General features: G+C 30.8%; 1 non-coding gene across 1 annotated transcript; it reads right to left on the bottom strand.

Moving 5' to 3' along the window:
• Nucleotides 1-336: 336 nt before the first annotated feature.
• Trnac-gca lies at nucleotides 337-408 on the bottom strand. The gene has a single exon. It is a non-coding gene; the product is annotated as a tRNA-Cys (tRNA).
• Between the last annotated feature and the right edge of the window lie 9,147 nt (nucleotides 409-9,555).

Raw genomic sequence — 9,555 nt, 5'->3', positions numbered from 1 at the left:
TTGTCGAATTTAGCGAACGATGTTAGAGTCGTTCAAAGTAGAAGATACCGCTATATTCAGCGAAAATTTTGAAATATAAAGCAAAATTCAAGCTCTTTTATTTTGTTAGAAATTTTTAAAACATTCATTTCATCAGCACGGAGGATAAATTAATTTAGAATGTCCACCGGTTTTCTGAATACACAATACTTTCGCCATAAACGAATTTACAACACTCCATTCTACACAAGCCTTATAACTTCATTTTCTTTCTTGTAAAAACATCGCACCAAGGCTTTTCTTAATATCCAAGATATTCATAAAAATGATCATTATAAATAAAAATACTATAGAATTAGGGGGTACCCGGGATTGAACCAGGGACCTCTCGATCTGCAGTCGAATGCTCTACCACTGAGCTATACCCCCACTGCGTACACCTTTCATTAATAGTATTACTTAAGATTTGACGTAATAAATTATAATAAACTGTTCAATTCTTTCGTATAAATAAACAGAAACATTTTAAAAATTATTATTTAATTTTGAAAATGATCGTGCTTTTAAGATCTGTTTAATATAATTCTATTATATATTACGTTTCAATGTCAAGGTGAAACGTGATACTTGGAAAGGGTAAAGGTCACGGTCAAACAGCGCGGGAATTTGTATTTACTACCGCTCCGTGTCACGTGAGTTTAAGCGGGTATTTCGTATTGATTACCCCCCCTTACACGACTTATCGATTCCCGTATAATTTCGCGATTTAAAATGTACAGGTTGCAGTCTCAATAAATTATACAAATTGTACACCTTGGCTATAAGAATATAACAATTGTATACCTTATAATTATGTAAATTTATTCAATAGTCTTCTGTATTCTATTGATAAGCAATGTTTTAACTAATTCACAAAGCACAAAGGTTATGTGGATTGAGTTAACAAATGTAAAGGTGTTGGGAATAGATGTATATAATAATAAGTGTTATTCTAGGGGGCCATTTCTTGTGGTTTGAGAGTGGCCTAGTTAATTGATAATTTATGTTTTATTAAATGATATAATTAATANTTTTTAAAAATACTTAATTATATTCCATTTGCTAATAGAAATTAATAATTTTATGAGTTTTGCTGTTGCAATTCAAGCGTAAGATTTTATTGTGTTTTATATTGTATCATAGCTGTGACTTCCATCTTCCCACATAATGAGAGTTATCGGTAGTTTCACCTACTCATATATGCAAATAATCTGTAGTCTCGTGTCCCTAATTGTCTATGTAAAGGAATTTCGTCTTTGATAAGTGGTCATCAGCCAAAATGCTTCATATTTTCACCCTATTGATTTACTTAGAATTGAAGATACAATGGATGCTAATGCAACATCACATCAGTATGACATACAAAATTCAAGACACAGGTGCAATGTAATTCTGAAGATAAGTAGTGTTTGGTTTAGATGCCCCGAATGGCTTACACCTAAGGTTTAGGAATTTATTATAGAAAATTGCTAAATACGCTATACTTGAATAAGTAGTACAATGATGCGCCTTAGTTCGAATTTTTTTTCAATGGATTTACATAATTTTAAATTAATAACTTTTGTAGAAACTATGAAAAAAGGGGATGAAACATAATTATAGCATTAGGAATTACCTACTACTTTGTAAATCTTCGGATTCTAAAGAACTTTGTAAGTATCGCACCAACGTATGCATTCTCAAAGACATAAAATATCATGTTGAATACGGTCAAACCTCTGAATAACGACCATTAACGGAAGTCGCTGTTAAAGTTGGTCGTTGTTGAGAGGTGGCCATTAATGAAGATTCGAATATATTTAAAAAACTTTGGAAAGATGAACACTTTCGGAAATTTTAATGTTAAATTACTTATTTTTAGTATATAACATTTTAAATACAAAGTTATAACTTGTGTTGCTATATGTTTATATAAATGCACAAATTATAATAAGGAAAATGTGAGTAAAATGAAGAAAAGATTTATTTGATTTCCTGACACGCGACTTTATAACTCTATGGACTATGTGTTGAATTCAAATCGTGGCACATCCTTAATTGGATTGGCTCGGATGAAGGATGGAGAACGATGCCCTATTCGTATGCCAATTTAAACACACGTTAAAACCAGAGTATAGAGAAGTTGAGGCCGACGTTTTCAACGCGAAAACGCGTACGTCGGACGTTCAGCGCCGCTTTCCTATAAGCCTAGAAGTTTGGCAATGGTGTTTGGATAGTCAGTGGACTCATGCTCGACGTCCCAAACACCATTGCCAAACTTCTAGGCCTTTAGGAAAGCGGCGCTGAACGTCCGACGTACACGTTTTCGCGTTGAAAACGTCAGCCGCAACCTCTCTTATATCACACAACAATATACTGCGCATCCATTCGGCCGACGCAGAAAATATGATAATTAACAAGATGTCTGCGTCAATTTGTTTTCTTCCTAAAAATAACTCGGCGCATCGTTGATGCCGATTTATTTTTAGAAAAAAATAGGCAAAAATAGTATCAAATAAACTCCAGATATATTTTATACTCGAAAAATTTATATATATATATATATTTTTTATTAGGATAAGATTGAAGTTCTGTCATGTAATACATACGTTTTCACCACGAGTATTCTAATATTTGTAACTTGACAATAATGTTCTGGTACTTTATTATTTATTTATTTGCTACTGTAAATAATGAAATACTTAAAACTTTTTAAGTATTTTATGAATTAAAATAATTAGAAGTTAACTAATACCTACGATAATATTGTGTTCAGTGCGATGCAAAACATGAATATCGCTTTCGAAGCAACACTCTCCATGTTTATTCCTTTTTATTCATTAATATTTCGGTTTTAGTTTAAAACTTCGTTTTAATTCTACGTATTTTATCTTATAGCAACTCAAAATCGGGTGTTCTTTAAATAAAAGCATTGCAATAGATAATAATTAATGTATAAAATAACCGCAACTGGACTAAATATGGCGTAATGGCGGTTCAAAGCAATGCGATATTTAACATTCGTCGCGTGTTTCTATATAAAATTTAATTTGTAAAAATTAAATAGTCGGCTTAACATAAATATAATTTTTATCTAATGATTTTTGATATGAGTCTCGTAATATATGCTTATTATCAATGGCGACGTCATTTCTAAAAGTTAGCGATAGTCAAAAACATTATAATATTGTTTTCGCTTTGGAACTGTAAAAGATACAAATTATCAAATTAGATTAACAGATTAAAGGTTAAGGATGTGAAGACATTCAAACACTGTACTTTGATTTGAATTTAAAACTGTAGAATAATTAATAATCTATCGAACAATGAATCGAAACATGTCGATAATAAAAAAAAAATTTTAAATAAATATTTTTCAATTAAATAACTTTTTCCAGGTGGCACTGTCGACTTTTTTATTACATAATTTCCATATTCGTTCACAGATGGCGTTTCAACGACTTAACAGATGATTTAATTTTTAAAAAAAATTTTTAAGTGATGACGCTATTTTAATTAAATTATAAACATTTAATTTTAAAAAAATTAATTTATATACTTAATATTTATTTATAAATAAAAATAAATTACAAAGATTAAAGTTCGGTATAACAATTTTGAAACTGTGTGTGTGTACGTAATATATTTTTAAATGCAAATTTTTATGACCTTTAGATAGTCTTTGGGGATGAGAGAAATTTTTAGACACCTACGAGATACAGAAAAATAAAAAAACCTAGCCCGGAATTTCCGGGGTGGAGAGCATTTTCGACGGGTGTAAGTAGATACGAAGAACGGGAGAAGTGAAGATTGAAATTTAATGACGTCATTAATTATCTTGACTTTCGCGCAGATGCAACCATTTCCGAAAACGAATTCAAATTTATTTTAACCAATAGGCGTAATTCACAAATTTAAAATTCTTATACTCGAACGCTGATTCGTCGATTTCGATGTTACTCCATTTTTCTTTTTTATTTATTTTAATTTTACGAATATTTAAATATATTTTTTTATTAAAATTTAAACTTTAAATTTTTTTTAATTAAAACAGCAGGCCGAACTTTTGCTCACAATTGTAATTTATAATTGTTCGTGTGCCATTAGCATTGCAACTTTAACGGCAACTCGTGTAGATTCTGTTATCTTTCCTTAAAAATTATTTTTAAAAATACTTAATTATATTCCATTTGCTAATAGAAATTAATAATTTTATGAGTTTTGCTGTTGCAATTCAAGCGTAAGATTTTATTGTGTTTTATATTGTATCATAGCTGTGACTTCCATCTTCCCACATAATGAGAGTTATCGGTAGTTTCACCTACTCATATATGCAAATAATCTGTAGTCTCGTGTCCCTAATTGTCTATGTAAAGGAATTTCGTCTTTGATAAGTGGTCATCAGCCAAAATGCTTCATATTTTCACCCTATTGATTTACTTAGAATTGAAGATACAATGGATGCTAATGCAACATCACATCAGTATGACATACAAAATTCAAGACACAGGTGCAATGTAATTCTGAAGATAAGTAGTGTTTGGTTTAGATGCCCCGAATGGCTTACACCTAAGGTTTAGGAATTTATTATAGAAAATTGCTAAATACGCTATACTTGAATAAGTAGTACAATGATGCGCCTTAGTTCGAATTTTTTTTCAATGGATTTACATAATTTTAAATTAATAACTTTTGTAGAAACTATGAAAAAAGGGGATGAAACATAATTATAGCATTAGGAATTACCTACTACTTTGTAAATCTTCGGATTCTAAAGAACTTTGTAAGTATCGCACCAACGTATGCATTCTCAAAGACATAAAATATCATGTTGAATACGGTCAAACCTCTGAATAACGACCATTAACGGAAGTCGCTGTTACAGTTGGTCGTTGTTGAGAGGTGGCCATTAATGAAGATTCGAATATATTTAAAAAACTTTGGAAAGATGAACACTTTCGGAAATTTTAATGTTAAATTACTTATTTTTAGTATATAACATTTTAAATACAAAGTTATAACTTGTGTTGCTATATGTTTATATAAATGCACAAATTATAATAAGGAAAATGTGAGTAAAATGAAGAAAAGATTTATTTGATTTCCTGACACGCGACTTTATAACTCTATGGACTATGTGTTGAATTCAAATCGTGGCACATCCTTAATTGGATTGGCTCGGATGAAGGATGGAGAACGATGCCCTATTCGTATGCCAATTTAAACACACGTTAAAACCAGAGTATAGAGAAGTTGAGGCCGACGTTTTCAACGCGAAAACGCGTACGTCGGACGTTCAGCGCCGCTTTCCTATAAGCCTAGAAGTTTGGCAATGGTGTTTGGATAGTCAGTGGACTCATGCTCGACGTCCCAAACACCATTGCCAAACTTCTAGGCCTTTAGGAAAGCGGCGCTGAACGTCCGACGTACACGTTTTCGCGTTGAAAACGTCAGCCGCAACCTCTCTTATATCACACAACAATATACTGCGCATCCATTCGGCCGACGCAGAAAATATGATAATTAACAAGATGTCTGCGTCAATTTGTTTTCTTCCTAAAAATAACTCGGCGCATCGTTGATGCCGATTTATTTTTAGAAAAAAATAGGCAAAAATAGTATCAAATAAACTCCAGATATATTTTATACTCGAAAAATTTATATATATATATATTTTTTTTATTAGGATAAGATTGAAGTTCTGTCATGTAATACATACGTTTTCGTATACTGTATTTTATTTTAGAAGATGGACGGTGTGTGGGGTGTTAGAATATCACTCCAAGGATTTAAACTAGGTTTAAAAATATATATTTTTTTAATATAATAGTGAAAGTTTGTTAAAAAAAAACGTGAGTTATAACAGACAACCTATGCTAAGAGCTCATGATGCGTTCCAGATGTTGACTGTTTGAGGCCTTTGTGGGAACATTTCCCACCCGTTCTCGATACCCCCCTTTCTCTAAAGAGAATATCTATCGACAGATCATAATTACGAAACCCTTTCAACAAATAAAAAAAAAAAATTATACATTAAAATCTCATAATAATTTTTTCCTACGTTAGATAAAGTGACATAAATAATATTTGTTTACACGTTAATTATAATTACTGTATTTATTAAAAAATAATAATAATACAATATTTAAAATTCAAAAATGGTTACGTCATATTTACGTCATAAACTCGTTACTTTTTTTAAAAAAATAAAACATTTTCGTTACAAAAATTCAAATTTTTTAAATCATGACGTAAATGCTGACGTCATAACTTTTTAAATTTAAACGTCGTGACGTTAATGATTACGTGTTAAAGTATTGTTAGTATATATAAACATCGGATTTTTAAATAAAAGGCATTAAAAAAAAAACGTAAAGTTGTTAAAATTATAAGTTTTATCCATTGAAACTTTACCAAACATACAATTTACGCTCAAACACGACTGTCCCGTCATAGGGCGTGTCTATGTAACGCACGTACTTCGGACATCCTTCAACGAAGGACGTAGACAAGGGAAGGTTAAGGAGAGTCTCCTTAAATAAAAAAAAAATAAACCGTAAAAAAGAAAAAATAATAATAATAAAATATTTAAAAAAAATAATAAAAGTTCTTTATATCTCATCTAAACTATATCCACACCCCTTGGTAATAATAATCGACTTTCTCGTCACGTTTCTTAAACGTAAAGACTGTCGCTTAGCAACAAAACAGTTCTCGTGATCTCGAGACGGTAACTAAGCAATCGACTCTCGCTCGTGACCGTATGTGAAATTGAGTATATATATATATATATTTTTTTTTTTTTTAACGCACGTGATCCGGTTTCTTTTAACACGTGCTTTTTTTTTATTTTTTTAATTCCAAAATGGAGACGAAAATAAAGTAAAATTCGTGTAATTTTCGTGCATGAAATCGCTTTCTCGTGTCACGTACGTGAACGTGCTTTAGTTCTTTAGGCGATGTTTATTTAGTAGAATAGGATAACGTGCATAGAAGAAGCTAAAGGACACGATAATTAGTACAGACAATCCACCCCATTTTATGTAAGAGTGGATAGGTGTGGAAACGAAACAATTACCAGACAGACTTTTATCTTCCGACAGAAAAATTTCGTCTAGAATTTTCTAGAAAAAAAAAAAAGGGGAGTGTTGCCTTATTTCTACACGCTAAATAAGGAAGAATTGGACTTGTAAAGTAATTTAGGACAGGCAATAAAAAGTATAATCTTCAGTAGAAACTAGAAGCCGAAAAACAAAATCCTCCCTCCCTCCTCCCCACTGTTACAATATAATAATCATTGGAAAACGGGTATCAATGAACTAAAATATCATTCTTACAGCTTAAAAATTTTGTATACTGTAACAGTATACGTGTTAAATTACGTTAAATAAAAACAGTATACAGTTACGTTATAAAGTCGAAAGTTCGAAGATCGATTCTGTGAAAGACATAATACATTATATTGTATAATATAAACACGTGTTTAAGTTCAAACACTTAATAAAATATACTTTTATCTAGAAGATTTTTAAGTGTCTTATTTTTAAATTAAATAAGCTTAAAATATCGATAAGGATATATATAATATAAGTAATGTATACTTTATTTAATAATATATAATTTTAAAGTTTAAAATTTTACAGGAAATGGTTATAGAAGTCACGATTTGAGGGTCTTCAAAACGATCGTTAAAGCTTTCAACTTTACGACATGGGCGTTATTTGGGTGTGAAAATCGTAGGAAAATAGTAGGATTTTTATTTTGTTTTATGCCTATCATCACTATCATAAAGATCTGATTCAGAAACAACACACATCATATACCTACGTATGCAAAACTTTCCTCTGAAAGAACTTCTTTCTTTCTTATTATTATTATTATTATCAACACACATCATATACCTACGTATGCAAAACTTTCCTCTGAAAGAACTTCTTTCTTTCTTATTATTATTATTATTATATTCTTCTACTCTTCAAGCACCTGTAGATTTTTGCTCCATTAAATAAAGAAGAATCCTCTTAGGTGAGTGACCTAAATATGTCATTTTATCTTTCGTAAGTGTGACTAGAAATCTCATCAAGTCGTGTTTAACGAATACGTGCTTGTTTATGAAAGCTGAAAGTCAAAACACACGAAAGTATTATAAATCTTTACAAGTAGAAGGGCCTTAAAAAGTAGTTTATGTGTATAAATTACACTGGTGTGTGTGTGTGTATATATATATATATACAAGAATGCCGAAATGTTATCTGTCATTCTTATCGCTGGAAAATTTCGGAATTTGATTCGAATGGAGTTCAAATTAATGGAATTTTTTACCATTATTTTTCATACTGTACGCTGCTACCATCTATGAATTCTCGTACAAACCATTATAAAAATATAATCGTACAGTACAGTACACCCTGTCATCTTCTAATCTTAATAAATCAATACGTCAGCATAAAAATCTAGTGATACAACTTTGAATAATTATACTTTTACCTTGTCCGGTTTAAGCTCTTTTTCTTGTTTTATTATTGTTATTTTTTTTATTTTTAAATTAATTTTTAAGTTTTTTTTATCGAAATTTTATCAGTTAAACTCGTTTCTATTTACGTAAAGTTAATAAAAACTTGCCTACTAGAATGCTTATTAAAATATATTCCAGTGAAATAATGAATTACTTCCTCTAATATCGATCACATTTTTCTGGTTTTATTTTCTAAGGGAGAGAAGGTAACACATATATTAGAGATTAAAATGCCCGCATTATAAAATCTATTCGTATTATTATTTAATATATATGATAGGGCCTCTAAAGAATAGCTGGCCTTAAAAATACCTTTTTCAGTGGCGCGTTATAGCTTAATAGGGGCCCAGGCAAACTTGAATTAAGGGGGCCTCACGTACAGTGTTTATACTTCATACATTTTTTTCTGCGAGAGAATTTTTTTGGCCCATACGATAACGCTCCACTGCCTTTCTCTCCACCAAGTAATGTAAGACCCTGTTTTAGGTTGATGCCAGGGCCCTAAACTTCAACTGGCTTATATGCAAATCCGACCCCGTCCGTGTTTAAGGCCTGCACTTTTTTTAATTTGCCACTGTAGATTCCAGGGTGTCTTACGTATAACAGTTCGGTGTTATTTAAAGGAGGGAGTGGGGCCTTTTTTGTGTGTCATGGCCACAGGCTTTCAGAATTTATTATTTAATGGAGGCGTATAATCTCCTGTTATATGTCATAGCTGGAGGCCCCAACGACTCTAAATCCAGCCCTAATTTAAAATATCTTTCATTCTGGTCTGTTACCTTCGAGTAGTATGCATTTTATTTATATTTATTTTTTTTTCTGTTGTAATTTCCTTTCCGGTTTTGAATGTAACCCCGAAGCTACAGGAAAAATTATAATAAAAATTGAATTTTTTTTTTAAAATTATTATTATAATAAATTCTTACTTATAATTGCCATATTTTACTTTTGATTTATACCAATTTAAGTGTTAACTAATCAATTATATCAATAGGAAAACAAGTTTCATATCAAGTTATCAAGTTAAAGTACAGAAAATAGAA

Source organism: Centruroides sculpturatus, unplaced genomic scaffold (genome assembly GCF_000671375.1).
Source record: "Centruroides sculpturatus isolate CEXI.00-Female unplaced genomic scaffold, Cexi_2.0 scaffold523, whole genome shotgun sequence".
In the NCBI taxonomy this organism is placed as follows: domain Eukaryota; kingdom Metazoa; phylum Arthropoda; class Arachnida; order Scorpiones; family Buthidae; genus Centruroides; species Centruroides sculpturatus.
The sequence above is the reverse complement of the archived record's forward strand: the minus strand, read 5'-3'. Positions and strand labels throughout refer to the sequence as shown.